We start from the raw sequence: 21,336 nt of genomic DNA, 5'->3' as shown, positions 1-21,336 counted from the left end.
TACAGTAATCAAGACAGTATGGGACTGGCACAAAAACAGAAATATAGATCAATGGAACAGGATAGAAAGCCCAGAGATAAACCCATTCCCATATGGTCACCTTATCTTTGATAAAGGAGTCAAGAATATACAATGGAGAAAGGACAGCCTCTTGAATAAGTGGTGCTGGAAAAACTGGACAGATACATGTAAAAGAATGAAATTCGAACACTTCTTAACACCATATACAAAAATAAACTCAATACGGATTAAAGACCTAAACATAAGGCCAGACACTATAAAACTCTTAGAGAAAAGCATAGGGAGAACACTGTATGACATCAATCACAGCAAGATCCTCTTTGACCCACCTCCTAGTTAAGTGAAAAGAAAAACAAAAATAAACGGGACCTAATGAAACTTAAAAGCTTTTGCATAGCAAAGGAAACCATAGGCAACACGAAAAGACAATCCTCAGAATGGGAAAAAATATTTGCAAATGAAGCAACTGACAAAGGATTAGTCTCCAAAATATACAAGCAGCTCATGCAGATCAGTATCAAAAAATGCAAGCAACCCCAATCCAAAAATTGGCAGAAAATCTAAATACACATTTCTCCAAAGAAGATATACAGATTGTCAACAAACACATGAACGTATGCACAACATCCTTCATTATTAAAGAAATTAAAATAAAATCTACAGTGAGGTATCCCTTCACACTGGTCAGATTGGCAGTCATCAAAAAATCGGCAAACAATAAATGCTGGAGAGGGTGTGAAGAAAAGGGAACCCTCTTGCACTGTTGGTGGGAATATAAGTTGATACAGCCACTAATGAGAATGGTATGGTGGTTCCTTAAAATACTAAAAATAGAACTACCATATGACCCAGCAATCCCACTACTGGGCATGTATCCTGAGAAAACAATAGTTCAAAAAGAGTCATGTACAACAGTGTTCATTGTAGCACTATTTACAGTAGCCAAGACATGGAAGTGACCTAAGTGTCCATCGACGGATGAATGGATAAAGAAGATGTGGCACATATATTCAGTGGAATATTACTCAGCCATAAAAAGAAACGAAATTGAGTTATTTGTAGTGAGGTGGATGGACCTAGAGTCTGTCATACAGAGTTAAAAAAGTCAGAAGGAGAAAAACCAATACCGTATGCTAACACATATATATGGAACCTAAAAAAAAAAAGAAAAAGTAGTTCTGATGAAGCTAGGGGCAGGACAGGAATAAAAACGTAGACATAAAGAATGGACTTGAGGGCACCGGGTGGGGGAAGGGTAAGCTGGGACAAAGTGAGAGAGTAGCATTGACATATATACACTACTAATTGTAAAATAGATAGCTAGTGGGAAGCAGCTGCATCGCATGGGGAGATCAGCTCAGTGCTTTGTGACCACCTAGAGGTGTCAGAAAGAGAATGTGGGAGGGAAACTCAACAGGGAGGAGATATGTGGATATATGTATACATATAGTTGATTCACTTTGTTATACAGAAGAAACTAACACAACACTGTAAAGCAATTATACTCCAATAAAGATGTTAAAAAGAAAAAAAAGTTAAACATTCAACTAATAAGAAAGGATAAGAACCACAAAATAGTCTTAAGAAAATTACTTAAGAACTAAATAAGATAAATTTAATCCATTATAATCTTGTTTTTTAAAAAAGAAACAGTAGAAGTGAGAAATAAAACCAAGAGTAGTGTCTTAGAACCGGAAAATAAAATGGATAAATCTCTAATAAATCTGACCCTCCAAATGGGAGGACTCATGAATATTCAGAAATAATAATGAGAAAAGCGTTAAGGAAAAGAGTGAAACCTGTAGGTACAAACATATTTAAGGAATTTGTGATCCACTAACTGAAATATTAAGGCAAATTTGGGAGGAGGTAGAAAACTTGAATAGAAAAGTCTGTTTTGAATTTCAAGGACATACACCAATAATAATCATTAGAGATTATTAAAGTATTCATATGCAATAGATAATCAACTTCCAATTGAACATAACAAGTTGAAGATATCACTCCTCCTGAACTATTACTAAAATACAAGTGAAATAATCTAAAAAGATATATAAATCCAAACGTACACAAATAATGGAAAAAAGTTAACAGCACATGAGAGAGGAAAATAAAATTTTAGAAAATGAAAAGACAATATTAATTGAGTTAAGTTTCAACTTTCTCTGCTCTGCTAAATGCTTATACTTGGGAGGAAGCCGACAAAAGTAAAAGATTTACTACAGAAACTCCAGGAAAATCTCAGGAATCAGAGGCAACTTGTCTCACTAAGGGCATTCATTGGAATTGGAGGTGGGACTGCTACAAAAAGGGATACTGACTTAACATGAGCCTATGCTAGACATTAGATTACTAGATTCCCTCCCTCCTGCCATACAAGTGACACCAGAATGTTCACCATTTGTTCAATCTCTGGGCAGCAGAACACAGAGCAAGTCATGTTACTGAAAAGAGGGAGATATAAGTATAAGTCCATATGCTGAACTGTGAGACCCCCTCGGTTCACCTCCCCATCATCAGGAACACTGGCTGCAAGGCTCTGAGCCACAGTACCAACAGACCAGAGATTAAAAGATTATACTTGGGAGACACTAACCAGCTTATTGGAGGAAGTCATCGAGAGGACATGACCGTCAGTTGACCCTCAAGCTGGACCAGGGCAATCGGAAGCTCCTTACTGCCTCGCCTGTCCTTGGAATGTTCCACAGTGGGAGCCATTTTCAAAGAACACAGCTTTGAGAAAGCGATGTGTTGCTGAGACCATCTGGACAGTATATGTGACTGACCCCAGTTAAGGCCCCTATAAAAACATTTAAGATTCTAGCGAGCCTGTACAGAGATCTATTCATCTTGAGGCTGCCCAAGGCAAGCTTTGTATGTAAATTCTGGCTTGTTAAACCTGCCACCTATTAATCTGCAGGGGTCTGACTCTTTCTTCAGTCTCTCCTTGTCTTCTTGTACAGGGGCCAGTTTGCAAAGCAACACAGCCCTAGAAAATTACACAGAGAGACTGAAATCCCCCAGCAACAAGCTATTTCTTCCTATGTGAGGCCTACAAATACAATTTTGAATCAGCATTTTAATGCCTCACTCTTAAATATCGGCAACAGGTAATAGCCAGACAATTGAGAAAAGTCTCCAACGTGAAATGCAGTGACAAAAAGCATAAACACAAAAACAAACTTTTAGAATAATCAAAAAGTATTCTATGAAGGATTTGGAAATACATTTTTTAAAAAACTAGTAACCCAAGAAAGACAAGAGAATACTAAATCCTTAAAATAAAATGATCCTATGAAAAAAAAATGTTTGAAAAACAAACAATAAATTTGAAAAAAAAAAGCAGATATATAAATTTAATAGAAGGGTTGGGAGATAAAGTTGAAAGATTTTTATTTTCCATAAAAATGATAAAGTGGAAAAAGTGAGGCAGTTATTATAGAAATAATATAAGAAATTTTTGATTATACAACGTTATGACTTAGAGACTGAAAATGTCAATCAAGTGGCCAGCAAAATGAATGAAAAAATGCCCACAAGAGTTACATCATTGTGAATTTTCAGAACTCCAGAAATAAAGATCCTAAAATCTTCCAGGAAGAAAATTTTTTGAAAAAAAAAGGCATTTTCAAAGAATTCTTGATCACAATATCATCAAACTCCTCACAAAAGCAACCTGGAAGCTAAAAGACAAGGCAACATAATTCCGACGTAAAATCATTTTGAACTGTACAATTCTACATCCAGTCAATCTAGTAATTAAAGTGAGAGTAGGATAAAGAGCATATTTTTATATTCAAGGTCCCCCAAAATGTACACATTCTTAGAAGTTCACAGAGGAATGGCCACGCTTCAAAGGAGGGAGTAAATAAAGAGGGAAGACACAGCATTTGACAGATTGATGTGAACAAATGAAAGTTAAAGGGACTTGACAGGATGAAGGGGAAGAAAGTCCCAGGATGCCAGATGAGCATCAGGCTTGGGCAGCATTTATTATAAATGAAGCAGAAGGACAGAGGTCTCCAGGAACCTTGCCTCAAACACAAAAAAATTTTAGATAGATAGATGATAGATAGATACATAAATAGATACATAGATACATAGACTTGATATAGTTGACCTTAGTAAGAGAGATTTCCTCTTTTTTGAACAATTTGGAAGGAAATTAATGATAGATATAAAAACAAGTGAGTAAATAAAAAATCAAAGAATTTATTATCTCCAGAAAAAGCAAAAAGTTGCATGAGAAAGGAAATGTGATACTATATGGAACAGCTGTGACTAACATTTACTCTGTAAAAATAATGGAAAATATCAAACAGATATTTAATCAAAATTATGAGGAAAAAGCATGAATGGTAGGGACAGGGAGCAGGACATGGGGTTTGAGGGATATCCTAAATTTCCATAATAAGAAGTCAATAGAGAATGTCTAAAATTGAAAAATCAAAAAATAAAAGTGTTCCAGAGACTACCAGTCCCTACCAACACACACACATTTCTCCATAGCAATAATAGAAGGCTATGCAGGCACATAGCTGCCCAAAATAAAGACAGTATTTGCCCACTTCTCTTGCTCCCAGGTACAGTCACAGAACTGAGTTCTGGCCAGTAGATATGTCAAGTGTTAGCTTTCCAGTGTCTTCCTTAAAAATACAGGCTAGCTCTGTCCCTCTTGGTTATAAAAGAAATTTCCTTACACTTCATGTTGAAGCAACCATGGATTTTAGAGCTTCATTCTTTGTTACCTGATACTGGACTACTTAACCCACAAATGTCTAATTAGCCAGAGATCTTTGGACATATTTTCATGACACAGTATATTCCAAGGTAATAATTTGGTAATTTTCTACTAAAACTTAAATGTGTGCTTATGACATTTTCCTTCTCCATTTTCCCATCTCTAATTCCCTGGGAGATACACAGCTGATTGATTATAAAAATGCCATTTCCAACCTCCCATCCCTTGACATATCTCATTACAGATTGAAGATAGAAAGGCATGTTTATGTTTTTTCAAACTTTTTTAAAAGCTAGGAGCATCCATAAGACCCAACTACGAAACATAACCAAAAATGTGCTTGGTGAAGAGGCTTCTGGGAAAGTTACATTTTCTTTCAGATAAACAGAGGAACACATGGTCATCATCATCTTTCCCTCTTCTTGCCTTGAAAAGGGATGTTATGGCTGGAGCTGTTTCCCTCCATCATATCCTGAGTTCTAGTCAAATCACTGCACATCCCACTTCAAATAGCAAGGCAAACGTGTGTATTTTTACTAAGAATACTAATGGTATATTTCATCTCTGAGTAAATTCTAGAGAATAAAATTACACTGACAATTTTACTTCAAATATTTTTTCAAGTATTCAAAAGTTGTTTAGTCAGGTAGATTAGGAAGAGAGGACATGGGAAGAAAGAGCCAAAGGAATATAGTATATGGAGGTGAGAGAACAAAAAGGAAAAGATGATTTCCATGTACCTGGATAGGATGTCTGGAATCTTATAATTTACCTAGTCCTTCACTATCTCCCCAAAAGTAGGCCAATTTATAAAGATAAACCAAAGTACTGGAGTACTTCATAAGAATTCTAGGGATGTCTAAAACTGCTTCTGTTTTAATCTTTGTTTCTCCCATTTTCCAAGAAGTGCCATCAAATCAAAATTTTAGGAAATGTAAATATTCTCACAGCTGTCAAAGTGTTTATGTTTTAAAATGGATATTTTAAATCCCATTCAAGCACAAAGCATTGTAAGACAGTTTCCATGGTTATTTCTATTAACTCCAGCAGCCATAAAACATTTATCAGGCTGCTTAAAAAAAAAATTAGTGTCATCAGCATTTAAAAAGCTTTTAGAAGTGTTTATCTTGACTACTAATCATCTCTGTTGTATTATGATAATAATTCTGAAAACTCAGCAGATGTGTTAAATTCAGTGAACAATTTACAGAATTCACTAAGAAAATGTGTATCTAAATTTATTTCACTTTTATTCCAATTGATTAGATTTGTGACTGCAATTTGTATGTGGAATGCTGAACACACATACATGTCCTTGCCACAGTATATTACAAATCAGATTGACATAAATTATTCAAGGTCTTCACTTTAATGGCAGATTATAATTATTTTATTTTTAAATAGGTTCAGATTTGGTATTTCAGGAAATTAATCCCTCAAAGTGAAAATACATCTTAAAAACAACACCTCATAAACTTACAGTTTAAATATAATAGTTAGGACTTCCCTGGTGGTGCAGTGGTTAAGAATCCTCCTGCCAGTGCAGGGGACACAGGTTCGAGCCCTGGTCTGGGAAGATCCCACATGTCGTGGAGCAACTAAGCCCACGTGCCACAACTACTGAAGCCTGCGAGCCTAGAGCCTGTGCTCCACAACAAGAGAAGCCACCCAATGAGAAGCCTGCACACTGCAATGAAGAGTAGCCCCCACTCGCCACAACTAGAGAAAGCGCGCATGCACCAAAGAAGACCCAATGCAGCCAAAAATAAATACATAAATACATAAATACATAAATAGATTTATAACAAATAAATATAATAGTTATACCAATAAACAAATTAACAAATAAATTAAGATGCAAAATAATAATATATAAATTATTTTCCATAAATCTTTTTCCTAATGACACAATTTTCTTTTCCAAATAGTATTTTTTAAAACTTATAACAAAATACTTGAGATACTTTCTCACCCCTCCCTTGGTCTCTCTCACATAACTCAACCACTTGTGACTATTTTTACCTTCCTTATTTACACTGATTTACCTCCCACACTTTCTAATGCTTATATAACTATACAAAAATGGTAATAATTATGGTTGAGTCTGTATTTAGTGTTTAAATTAACATGCCTTTGAAGAGTACCATGGCAATGATTCCTTTGTTGTTTAGTTGTCTGTTTGTTTGCTCTCTCCTGTATGATATTGCACTGTTTCATTCTTCATGTATGTAAATCTGAAATAATATTTTTAAATGAAACATACTAAGGTTTCAAATGAAGAAAAAAGATAGAGATTGGGAAGGAGAGATAAGAACACTTCTCTTATTCATGAAAAATTTTGCAGGAAAAACAAATACTTTTTATTCACCTTCTATTTAAAACCAAATATTTGCTTCTGTTTTAAATTAGAATAAATAGATATTAAAAAAGAACTTTTTATATATGTCTTCTCATGCATACATAGAATAGTCATTTCAATTAGACTTATTTTAATATTCTAGTATTACCCTTCTGCTTCATAATATTGTTTCTAAATCCGGAGTAACTATTAGGCCCCCAAAATTTCCAAATCATAAAATAGTTTCACTGACCCCATATTTGATTTTGAAATATAAATCCATAACCTGAAGATTAGGCAGATTGTAGAACAGAGGTTTTATGCACATAGATTTTAAAGATTAGAAATACCACATTTTCCCCACACGTAGAAGTACTCTATACTCTTAGCAAGCAAGAAAGAAAGAAAGAGAGGAAGGAAGGAAGGGAGAGAGAGAGGGAGAAGGAAAGAAAGAAAGAAAGAAAGAAAGAAAGAAAGAAAGAGAGGAAGGAAGGAAGGAAGGAAGAGAGAGAGAGAGAAAGGAAGGAAGGAAAAAGGAGAAGAAAGGAAAGGAAAGGAAAGGGGAGGAGAAGAAGGAGAAGGGAAGAGAAAAGAAAATGAAAACAAAACAAAAGAGAAAAGAAAACTCTCTCAATCATGGCTCTCTAGTTCTATTAAAAGCAAGAAAATCATAGTTGTAAAGACAGAATTTGGTCCTCCCAGTGGAGGACTAAATAGGTCTCACTGATTTGTGGGGATTGAAAAGATGTTTCAAAAGAAATGGTTTTGTAACATCAATTTATTCTACTTTAAAACAAAAGCAAAACATTTGGTATTAAATAAAAGATAATTTATGGAAAAAATTAATACTTTATAAACCTATTTAAAAACATAATAGTGTTCCTCTTGGAAAACTTAGAAAATGCCTCCTGTAAAAGAAAAGATATCAATCATATGATTTGGAATCATAGGTTTTAACTATCTCTTTTCCCTCCTTTTTCATCAATCCATTCTCCCTATCCTGCACTTAATTCATTCCACCCAATAACTTACCCCAATAAACACAAAAGGATGTCAACTCTTTTTTTTGTTTAGTTCTTAGTCACTTTCTATGCATTCAAGTAAACTTGTCACATTTCAAATGATTTAACTTGATTTTATAAATGTTTCTTTCATCCTCATAAAACAATTTCTCAAGGTTATTCTTATTTATACAGTTTTATATGGTCAGTTGCCATTTGAGATCATAGAAATTGTTGCAGAATAATCTAAGTTACAAAATTATCTCACTGCTATCTAGTTGAGGAAGTCTTTAAAACAAAACAGACAGGGTTTCCCTGGTGGTGCAGTGGTTGAGAGTCTGCCTGCTGTTGCAGGGGACGTGGGTTCATGCCCCAGTTCGGGAAGATCCCACATGCCACGGAGCGGCTGGGCCCATGAGCCATGGCTTCTGAGCCTGTGTGTCTGGAGCCTGTCCTCCACAACGGGAGAGGCCACAACAGTGAGAGGCCCACGTACCACAAAAAAAAAAAAAAAAAAAAAAAAAACAGACAAAACAAGGTTGTAGCTATTAAAATGTTATGCTTTATCAACACTAAGAAACATAATGAAATATTTGATTTGAAAAAGATATTTCTATATTTTATGTATTGTAATAATTCATGGACACTTCTCTTTCTTTGTGAAATATTTTTCAGGGATAACCTATCTTTTAACATAAAGAAAATGTATAATTTGAAGCTAAAATACCTGGTTATATCTGTTTTAATTAATGATCAAAATAAGTAACTTCAAAAAAAGTTTTAAATGTCATAATAAGTATTTAAAATGATAAAGTCTAGGTTTTCTGGATTGAAGACATTCAATCACACTAACAAAGCATGTTCACCCATTAAGCAAGTGGTTAGGAATTCTAATTCAGCATGATTATAGCCTGTTAGTATTCAGAACTACAAGGAAGAGATGGTTAGATGACAATTGAATATTTGAATTAAAATTTTACTAAGGAAATATATGATATGATTACTGATTTGCATAAATAAGTAGTATTAAGGGTTTCTAAGGATGAGGAAATAGTACAAAAAGTCAAAGTGTAAAAATTGTATTTGGACCTGTGACACTCATTTTCAGCTTCAAAGATCACACTAAGATAATAAAAGTACAATATAAAATAAAGTAGGTTGCAAATTCTATAATTATATTTGAGATGATTATTTTACATGTTTCAGACATGTTTAAAGGTATATTTTACTGCAATATTCTATATTTTTAACATGTTGCTGTGTTCAATCCAAGATCCATAAAGTCTGCATTATGAGCCCCTTATCAGTATTGTTTGTATATTGTTCATTTGTTATCTTCAGCAAAATCTCCCATACAAAAGAGATTCAATGAAGTCATGAACATAAATACAGTATTCTGTCAAATAGAGGAAGCATGATTTGAGGAAAGACCACTGTCTTAGTTTACTTGGGCTGCTATAACAAAATACCATAAACTGGGTAGCTTATAAACAACAGAAATTTATTTCTCACAGTTCTGGAGGCTGAAGAGTCCAAAATCAAGGCACTGGCAGGTAGAGGGTCTGGTGAGAGACCACTTCCTGGTTCATAGACAGCTGTCCTGTCATGTCCTCACTTGGTGGAGGAGACAAGAGAGCTCTCTGGTGTCTCTTTTATAAGAGCACTAATCCCATTCATGAGGGCTCCACCCTCATGATCCAGTCATCTCCCAAAGGTCCCATCTCCAAATAGCACCACTTTGAGGATTTAGCTTTAACTATGAAGGAGAGGGGCCCCAAACTTTCATTCCATAACAACCACTTACCTTTGCTTCAAAGGTTCTGAATTCAGGTTTCATCTCTCTAATTAGGAGCTGAGTGACACTAATAACAGTATTTTCAGTTTCCTTTCACATAAAAGTGATAATAACATCCACTTAGAAGGGTTACTATAAGATTTAAGTACTATAATATTTGAAGGTGGCTGGGCTCACAGTGTCATTTCTTAAACTGCCTCTTTCTTCCCTCCCTACTTTCAAATTTGGAATTCAAATTTTGTGACTTCAAGCAAGGAAATTCAAGTTGTCTTTAAATGTCAAATCATCTCTATCAAATAAATTATTTAAATGTTTCCAGCAATTATTAGATATTTATTGAGAATCAGTTTGCTATTTTATTCACTTTTCTGGGGGTTGGGCAGTAGATTTGACAATGTTCAGAATAAAAACAGGCAAGATAATTTCAAAACTATTATCTCAGTAATAGTGGTTACAAAAAGCTGCAGTATAAAGGTGTATTCAAATTGTGGATTTAATAAATTTAAGGGCCAGAGTAAACAAAGTGTAACCAAAGTCATCTGAAACTTGAAGCAGAAACTTTAAAGCACAGAGAATCCAATTTTTTTTTTTCCCTTATGGTAGGGTACCCTACTTGGAATCATCTGAGACAAACTCCTATTTTTCACTTTATTTGCCTCACTAGACTCATTTGATGAAATCTCCTATTTCTCTTCTCAACAGGAGAAAGATATACCTCTCCATAATAATACTTTTATTGAAGCATAGTTGATTTACAATACTGTGTTAGTTTCAGGTGTACAGCAAAGTGGTTCAGTTTTATATATATATATATATATATATATATATATATATATATATACACACACACACACATGTATACATATATGTACATATATATACATATATACATATATGTATATATGTATATATATATATAGATTATATTATTTTTCTTTATAGGTTATTACAAGATATTGAATATAGCTCCCTGGGCTATACAACAAATCCTTTTTGCTTTTCTATTTTATGTTAGTGGTTTATATTTGTTAATCCCACACTCCTAATTTATCCTTCCCACCTTCCCTTTCCCCTTTGGTAACCGTAAGTTTGCTTTCTATGTCTGTGAGTCTGTTTCTGTGTTGTACACAGATTCATTTGTATTATTTTTTAGATTCCACACATAAGTGGTATAATATTTGTTTTTCTCTGCCTTACTTCAATTAGTATGATATTATCTAGTCCATTCATGTTGCTACAAATGGCATATTTCATTCTTGTTTATGGCTGAGTAATATTCCATTGTATATATGTACCACATTTTCTTAAACCAATTGTCTATCGATGGTCACTTCAGTTGTTTCCACATGTTGACTATTGTAAACAGTGCTACTCTAATTATAAGTGAAAACATGGACGTGCCTTGACATGCACATATTCTTGCTATTATTGCTGTTTCTAATACAAAAAAATTATTTTTCATGAAAAGTATTGATTTTCATTTATTAAAATGTACTTTTTTTGTGTATTGTTTTCTCTCACTTATGATCTGCATCTATTCACCTTTGAAAATGTACATATCTGATTAATAGTAGACACTCATAATGTTTACTGATTTGAATGTGTGTTTATCTGTATTTTCTCTAAAATTTTACTTATATTAATTTTATCTTTAGATCGAAGTTTCTCAACCTTGACACAACTAACATTTTGGATTGGAAATATTTTGTTGTAAGTGTATTAATGCACTTTCCTGGCCTCTACCCTCTGGATGTCAATGGGAACTTCACCCAATGTTGTGACAACCAAAAATATCTCCAGATTTGCCAAATGTCACCTAGGAGACAAAATCATCCCCAGTTGAGACCCACTGGTTTAAATCCATGAATCTAAAATTTAACTTTTGATAAGAAAATGTAGTCATTAGAATGCTAAAAAGTAGAAAGTCTGTAATTCAAAGTAACTCAAATATGTAAGAAATACAGCTCCCAAATCACATCTAATTATCTATACACACTTCTTGTGTCTATGCAATATGAATAATGCACTACAAAAGCATTTCCCAATTGTAGGAAAACTTCTCAAACTAACATTTATAAAAGTACTTTGAAAGGATAAAAGATGTCTGATAAGCTATACCTATTGTGTACAGCACTGCCCTCACAAAAATCAGCATAAAGAACAATGAACAAAATCACTAACATTTCTGCAACCAGAGATTTCTGCTATAAAGCTGGATACAAATTTCCTGCTCATTCATCTGCTGTTAGAGATGGCATTTTTTTCAGTGTTCACTTAGTGACTCTCTGATTCTTTACAGCTTGTAAATTTAAAAATCACAATGAACATGTCTCACAAGAGATCTATATGTCCTCTAGAGAATTTCACCTACATGGTTTTATTTATACTAAAATTTATTTTGCTTCATAGAAAAAAAGTACAAAAACAAAGTTACCAGATGTTCCTTAGCTTTTATACTCCAATTAATCTGTCCTCCACCTTCAAGCACAAATTTTTCCATGTATAATTTTTCTTAGTGTTAATTGTCTGAGCTATCCTTCTAATATGTTTATCTTCTTCAGAGTTTCAAATAGTCTTCCCTGAAAACAGTGTGATCCTCATGTTTTTTCTTTAAATTATTTTCCTGGAACAAACTGACAATAGCTGGTATTAACTCTAAAAACAGAAAATAAGAAGACATGATCTTTTAACAAAATATTTTTCTTAAATCAAATGATTACTTTGTTATTATTCAAATGAAAGGAAATAAACATTTAACTCATTCAGTAAGTATTTTTAAAATTTAACTGGAAGATATTAGGTGAAGATTTAAACAAGTACTCTGCTCTGGCTATAATACAGTATCTCTTCTCAGTTAACTACCGCCCAACAAGAAAAATCATAAAAGTTGGGTAAATTTAACAAAAGCAAACAAACAAAAACATATTTTTTAATGTAACAAAGAAAGGAGCCAAAGTGCTGCAAAGAGGGAAACTCACAGAAATGAGCCCAACAGTTTTTGCTGTATTTTCCTCAAGGCATTTGATGATTCATAAGCTACATAAGGCAAGAGGCTACAAAGCCAAATGGAATATAAAATTTAACAGGAAATCTAAGCAGAGTTTTCTACAGTCTCATGGTGCTGGGGAGATTAAATACTGGAATTCAGAGACTGCCAAGAAGAAAAAAAACCCTAGTAAATATCCCATGTTTTCAACTGAAAACCCTAAAGAGCTATACTTTAGGAAAAAATGAAAAACAAACAAACCAGTCCTAAGAAAGACTAAATCCAGCCCTAAATTTTCCACCTATGACTGCAACATGGTGATCTGTTCCTATTCTCTCTGCCAGAAGAGAATTTAATCTTCTCCCCACAAAGATGTCATTATCCAATCTCTACAGTTTTTCACATTCAATGACTGGCTTACAAATTAACATTACTAGACATGCCAGGAGAATAAACAAAATGACTAAAAATCAAGACAGAGAAAAAAGAGGTGGGGTGTAAATACAGAAACATACCTACAAGCAATTCAGATATTATAGTTTTCAGACATGGATCTCAAATAAATGTTTTCAATATATTCAAGAAGATAGATGACAATATGGAGAATCTTACCACAGAGCTGGAATTTATAAAAGAGGGAAAAAATGTAATTCTATAAATGAAAATACTATAATGGAAAAAATAACCTAGTAGGTAGATTTAACAACAGATTAGACACAAAATAAAGCATTAGTAAATTGGAAGTTAGATCAGTAGAAAATATCCAGACTAAAGCTTTTAGAAATGAAAATAAAAACCAAAATAGTTTCAGAAACATGTAAGCCATTGATTATAGGTCTAACACATGCATTTAAAGTGCCAAAGAATGAAAAAATGGAGGTGGGGGTGTATAGAAGCAATATTTGAGGAAACTCTGTGTGCAGTGTTTTCCAAAAGTAATAAAAGACCACAGATGCATTACATTTTATTAACATGAAAGATCTATACCAACAAACAACAAATTAATATATTACAGGAAAAAATTCCAACAATCAAAGATAAGGAAGAAAATAAAAGTAGCAAGAGTCATGAGAGGATATCCCCTTGAAACAGAAAAATAAGACTCTCAGTTGACTTTATTTCAAAGAAAAAGAACAAAGAGAAGAAGGAGGATGGGGTGGAAGATGAGGAGGAGGGAGATGAGGAAAAGGAGGAGGAGGAGAAAAAGAAGAAGGAGCAGAGGTCTGAAACACTGTTGTGCCACCTTTAATGCATTTAAAATAACTGCAACTTATCATTTTCTAACTAGTAAGCATATCCTCTAAAAAATAAAGATAAAATAAAATGTTTCAAATAAATAAAAGACAAGAGAATTTGTCACCAGCAGAACTAAGGTAGAAAGAAATACTGAAAGGAATTGTTCCTGAAGAAGAAATGTAATCTGATTAAGGCATGGGAATGAGGAAGAAATGAAGAGTACAAGAAAGGATAAATAGATGGGTGAATTGAAATGAATATTGACTTAAATAATAAATAATAGTAATAACATTTGACCAATGGAAGAATATGTGTAGAATTAAATAAAGTAATGAAAAAAGAACAAAAGGCAAAGAGAGTTAAATGGCGTTAAACTGTTCTAAGATCCTTTCAATTTTCTGAAAGTGGAAAAGCATTAATTTATTATAGACTCTAGTAAATCAAGGTTTTAAATAATAAATATTAAGGAAGTAAATGAAAGAATACATGGCTAACCAGATAATGTACAGGAAATTAATATGAAATAAGAAAAAAAATTGTATAGTTAAAATAGAAAACCAATGTCAGATTTCAACTGAAATATATTATAATTACTTTAAATAATAAATAGAATAAAGGTCATAATTAAGACAAAGACTCTCAGACAGTAAAAAATTATCTATATAAACTTATTGAATACCTAAACAAAATACTTTCTTTGCATTGAAGGAAAATGTGTTTGCAATTATGAATGGGACATTTTGTTTATAAAAGGATGAATAAATGTTGTTTGGTAAAACAAAGAAACACAGGTTCCCCAAATAAGCTTACAAGAATATTTTGGAGCAAGCCCATTCTTCCTTAATTGCTACTATTGGCTAACATCAATTCAATTTTGTTTCCTGTGGGTTTTTCGTACATCAAGTTAACTCCCTGATGATTTCTGCTTTTCTTTCCAGACTTCTAGCTGTGGCAAAACATTTCACTCAGCAGGGCCTTACATGCAGGGATACATTTGACTTGTCAACACTGAGCATTCAGATGTAAATTAAAAATAAACCCCAGCATATCTAAAACTAACTCTTACTGGATAAATTCTTCAGGAAGCACTTTTAAGACTAAAAAAAAATACAAAGGTTATGGCAAGGAAAGCAATACTATGTAAAATATCTGAGAAACACCAGTACAGTGATAATCACCACCAGATTTCTATAGTCAGTGTTTCTAAAATTAAGCATATAATAAAAAACACATTAAACTAAGAGAACATCAAGCAATATGCTTAGAAACAAATGTAAATAGATTTAAATAAAGATTGACATTTAAAACAAAATAACTCATATAAGCCTTTTTGCCAATCCATTACATTAGCCCTGAATTGACATTTTAAAACACAAAGAAATTAAAGATGTGCATTTCAAACTAGTAGGCAATAAGAGAAATCTCCATCTCATAGAAGTAGTCTATGTAGATAAAATTCCAAAAGCTTAATGTAATATGTCAAACTTGGATGCTTTTTAAATCTATATGAAAGTAAATATGTAGACCAAAATATTAGTGTACTAGGATAAGTTCTACTCTTATCCTTCACCTCAAATATCATTTAAGAATATTCATGTACAAACTGTGCTTTTATTTGGAGTCTTTTAGTGATTATGAGTACTGTTTTATTAAGAAAAACTTTAGTAAATTGATTTGCTTAATATCTTATCTAGACATTTGAAAATTTAATAAACAAATTGTATAGAAGCTTTTTACTTTGGTTTTTACTTTGGTGTAATCTCACTTGTTTATGTTGCTTTTGTTACCTGTGCTTTTGATTTTACATCTAAGAAATTTTTGCGAAACTCACAACTTACAGTTTTAGGTCTCATGTGCATCCCTCTTCTAAAATATTTCAACAATAATCTTAACATTAAATACATTTAATCAAAAAGAAAACTTTTCCTATCAGGAAGCTTGCACAAACCTCTTAGATAGCCTCATCCACCAGAAGGCACACAGCAGAAGCAAGAAGAAATACAATCCTGCAGCCTGTGGAAAGAAAACCACATTCACAGATAGACAAAATGAAAAGGCAGGGAACTATGTACCAGATGAAGGAAAAAGATAAAACCCCAGAGAAAGAACTAAATGAAGTGGAGATAGAAAACCTTCCAAAAAAAGAATTCAGAATAATGATAGCAAAGATGATCCAGGACCTCAGAAAAAGAATGGAGGCAAAGATCGAGAAGATGCAAGAAATGTTTAAGAAAGACCTAGAAGAATTAAATAACAAACACCTAGAAGAATTAAAAAACAAACAAACAGAGATAAAAGAGGAAATTGACAGTAAAACAATACAATACAATAACTGAAAAAAATACACCAGAAGGAATCAATAGCAGAATAACTGAGGCAGAACGGATAAGTGACCTGGAAGACAAAATGGTGGAATTCACAGCCATGGAACAGAATAAAGAAAAAAGAATGAAAAGAAATGAAGACAGCCTAAGAGGCCTCTGGAACAACATTAAATGCAACAACATTTGCATTATAGGGGACCAAGAAGGAGAAGAGAGAGAGAAAGGCCCTGAGAAAATATTTGAAGAGATTACAGTCAAAAACTTCCCTAATAGGGGAAAGGAAAGAGCCACCCCAGTCCAGGAAGCACAGAAGACAAAGAAAAATCATTAAAAGCAACAAGGGGAAAAAGACCAATAATATACAGGGGAACTTCCATAAGGTTAACAGCTGTTTTCTTAGCAGAAACTCTACAAGCAAGAAGGGAGTGGTGGGCTTCCCTGGTGGCGCAGTGGTTGAGAGTCTGCCTGCCGATGCAGGGGACATGGGTTCGTGCTCCGGTCCGGGAGGATCCCACATGCCACGGAGTGGCTGGGCCCATGGGCCATGGACACTGAGCCTGCACATCCAGAGCCTGTGCTCTGCAGCGGGAGAGGCCGCAGTGGTGAGAGACCCACATACCGCAAAAAAAAAAAAAAAAAAAAAAAAAAGAAGGGAGTGGCACAATATATTTAAAGTGATGAAAGGGAAGAAACTACAACCAAGATTACTCTATCCAGGAAGGATCTCATTCAGATTTAATGGAGAAATGAAAAGCTTTACAGAGAAGCAAAAGCTAAGAGAATTCAGCCCCACCAAACCAGCTCTACAGCAAATGCTAAAGGAACTTCTCTAAGTGGGAAACACAAGCAAAGTAAAGAGCCTACAAAAACAAACACAAAACAATTAAGAAAATGGTAATAGTAACATACTTATCGATAATTACCTTAAATGTGAATGGATTAAATTCTCCAACCGAAAGACACATGTTTGCTGAATTGATATAAAAACAAGACCCCTATATATGCTGTCTACAAGATACCCACTTCAGACCTAGGAACACATACAGACTGAAAGTGAGTGAATGGAAAAAAATATTCCATGCAAATGGAAATCAAAAGAAAGCTGGATTAGCAATACTCATATCAGATAATATAGACTTTAAAATAAAGAATGTCACAAGACACAAGAGAGGACACGACATAATGATTAAGGGCTAAGTCCAAGAAGAAGGTATAACAATTATAAATGTATATGCACCCAACATAGGAGCATCTCAATACATAAGGCAAATGCTAACAGCTATAAAAGAGGAAATCGACAGTAACCCAATAATAGTGGGGGACATTAACACCTCACATACATCAATGGAAAGATCATCCAAGCAGAAAATTAAAAAGGAAGCACAATCTTTAAATTACACAATAACAAATAGATTTAACTGATATTTATAGGACATGCCATCAGAGAACAGCAAATTACACTTTCTTCTCAAGTTCACACAGAACATTCTCCAGGATACATCACATCTTGGGATAAAATTCAAGCCTCTGAAAATTTAAGAAAATTGAAATCATATCAAGCATCTTTTCTGAGCATAATATTATGAGATTAGAAATAAATTACAGGGAAAAAATGTAAAAAACACAAACACATGGAGGCTAAACAATATGTTTCTAAATAACCAAGAGATAACTGAAGAAATCAAAGGAGAAATAAAAAAAAAATAAATAATAATAACTAGAGGCAAATGACAACTAAAACACAATGATCCAAAACTTATGGGATGCAGCAAAAGCAGTTCTAAGATGGAAGTTTATAGCAATACAATCCTACTTCAAGAAACAAGAAAAATCTCAAATAAATAATCTAACCTTACACCTAAAGGAACTAGAGAAAGAAGAACAAACAAAACGCAAAGTTAGTAGAAGGAAAGAAATCATAAAGAATGGAGCAGAAATAAATGAAATAGAAACAAAGAAAACAAGAGCAAAGATCAACAAATCTAAAAACTAGTCCTTTGAGAAGATAAACAAAATTGATAAACCTTTAACCAGACTCATCAAGATGAGGGAGAGGACTCAAATCAATAAAATTAGAAATGAAAAAGGAGAAGTTACAATGGACACTGCAAAAATAAAAAGCATCATTAGAGACTAATACAAATAACTCTATGCCAATATAATGGACAACCTGGAAGAAATGCACAATTCTTAGAAAAGTATAACCTTCCAAGACTGAATCAGGAAGAAATAGAAAATATGAACAGACCAATAACAACTAATGAAATTGAAACTGTGATTAAAAATTTTCCAACAAACAAAAATTCAGGACCAGATGGCTTCACAGGTGTATTCTGTCAAGTATTTAGAGAAGATCTAACACCCATCCTTCACATACTCTTCCAAAATATTGCAGAGGAAGGAAAATTCCCAAACTCCAAAACCAGACAAAGATACCACAAAAAAGGAAAATTACAGATCAATATCACTGATGAATATAGAGGCAAAAATCCTCAACAAAATACTAGCAAACAGAATCCAACAACACATTAAAAGGATACACCATGGGGCTTCCCTGGTGGCGCAGTGGTTGAGAGTCCGCCTGCCGATGCAGGGGACACGGGTTCGTGCCCCGGTCCGGGAAGATCCCACATGCCGCGGAGCGGCTGGTCCCGTGAGCCATGGCCGCTGAGCCTGCACGTCCGGACCCTGTGCTCTGCAATGGGAGAAGCCACAACAGTGAGAGGCCCGCATACCGCAAAAAAAAAAAAAAAAAAAAAAAAAAAAAAAAAAAAAAAAAAAAGGATACACCATGATCAAATGGGATTTATCCCAGGGATGCAAGGATTCTTCAATATACACAAATCAATCAATGTGATACACCATATCAACAAATTGAAGAATAAATACCATATTATTACCTCAATAGATGCAGAAAAAGCTTTTGACAAAATTCAACAGCCATTTATGATAAAAACTCTCTAGAAAGTGGGCATAGAGTGAACCTCCCTCAACATAATAAAGGTCATATATGACAAACCCACAGCAAACAGCATTCTAAATGGTGAAAAACTGAAAGCATGTCCTCTAAGATCAGGAACAAGACAAGGATATCTACTCTTTTTTTTTTTTTTTTTTTTTTTTTTTTTTTGCGGTACGCGGGCCTCTCACTGTTGTGGCCTCTCCCGTTGTGGAGCACAGGCTCTGGACATGCAGGCCCAGCAGCCATGGCTCACGGATCCAGCTGCTCCGCGGCATGTGGGATCTTCCCGGACCAGGGCACGAACCCGTGTCCCCTGCATCGGCAGGCGGACTCTCAACCACTGCGCCACCAGGGAAGCCCAGGATATCTACTCTTGCCACTATTATTCAACATAGTTTTGGAAGCCCTAGCCACAGCAGTCAGAGAAGAAAAAGAAATACAAGGAATATAAATTGGAAAAGAAGTAAAACAGTCACTGTTTGAAGATGACATGATACTATACATACAGAATCCTAAAGATGCTACCAGAAAACTACTAGAGCTAATCAATGAATTTGGTAAACTTGCAGCTACAATGTTAATGCACAGAAATCTCTTACATTCCTATACACTAACAATGAAAGATCAGAAAGAGAAATTAAGGAAACAATCTCATTTACGTTGCAAAAAAAAGAATAAAATAACTAGGAATAAACTTACCTAAGGAGGTACTCAGAAAAGTATAAGACACTGATGAAAGAAATCAAAGATGTCACAAACAGAGGGACAGATATAACATGTACTAGGATTGGAAGAATCAATTTTGTGAAAATGACTGTACTACTCAAAGCAATCTACAGATTCAATGCAATCCCTGTCAAATTAACAATGGCATTTTTTACAGAACTAGAACAAAAAATCTTAAAATCTGTATGGAGACACAAAAGACCCCAAATAGCCAAAGCAATCTTGAGGGAAGAAAACGAAGCTGGAGGAATCAGACTTCCTGACTTCAGAATACACTACAGAGTTACAGTCATCAAGACAATATGGTACTGGAACAAAAACAGAAATATAGCTCAATGGAACAGGATAGAAAGCCCAGAGATAAGCCCATACACACATGGTCAAATAATCTATGACAAAGGAGGTAAGGATATACAATGGAGAAGACACTCTCTTCAATAAGTGTTGCTGGGAAAACAGGACAGCTACATGTAAAAGAGTGAAATTAGAATACTCCCTAACACCATACACAAAAATAAACTCAAAATGGATTAGAGACCTAGATGTAAGACTGGACACTATAAAACTTTTAGAGGAAAACATAGGAAGAACACCCTTTGACATAAATCACAGCGAGATCTTTTTTGACCCACCTCCTACAGAAATGGAAATAAAAACAAAAATAAACAAATGGGACCTAATGAAACTTAAAAGCTTTTGCACAGCAACGGAAACCATAAACAAGACCAAAAGGCAACCCTCAGAATAGGAAAAAATATTTGCCAATGAAGCAGCTGACAAAGGTTTAGTCTCCAAAATTTACAAGCAGCTCATGCAGCTCAATATCAAATAAAACAAACAACCCAATCCAAAATGGGCAGAAGAGCTAAGTAGACATTCCTCCAAAGAAGGTATACAGATTGTCAACAAACACATGAAAGAATGCTCAACATCATTAATCATTAGAGAAATGCAAATCAAAACTACAATGAGATATCATCTCACACTGGTCAGAATGGCCATTATCAAAAAATCTACAAACAACAAATGCTGGAAATGTTGTGGAGAAAACGGAACACTCTTGCACTGTTGGTGGGAATGTAAATTGATACAGCCACTATGGAGAACAGTATGGAGGTTCCTTAAAAAACTAAAAATAGAACTACTATACGACCCAGCAATCCCACTACTGGGCATATACCCTGAGAAAGCCATAATTCAAAAGGA

The sequence above is a fragment of the Hyperoodon ampullatus genome (genome assembly GCF_949752795.1).
Source record: "Hyperoodon ampullatus genome assembly, chromosome: 17".
Taxonomy (NCBI): Eukaryota; Metazoa; Chordata; class Mammalia; order Artiodactyla; family Ziphiidae; genus Hyperoodon; species Hyperoodon ampullatus.
The sequence above is the reverse complement of the archived record's forward strand: the minus strand, read 5'-3'. Positions refer to the sequence as shown.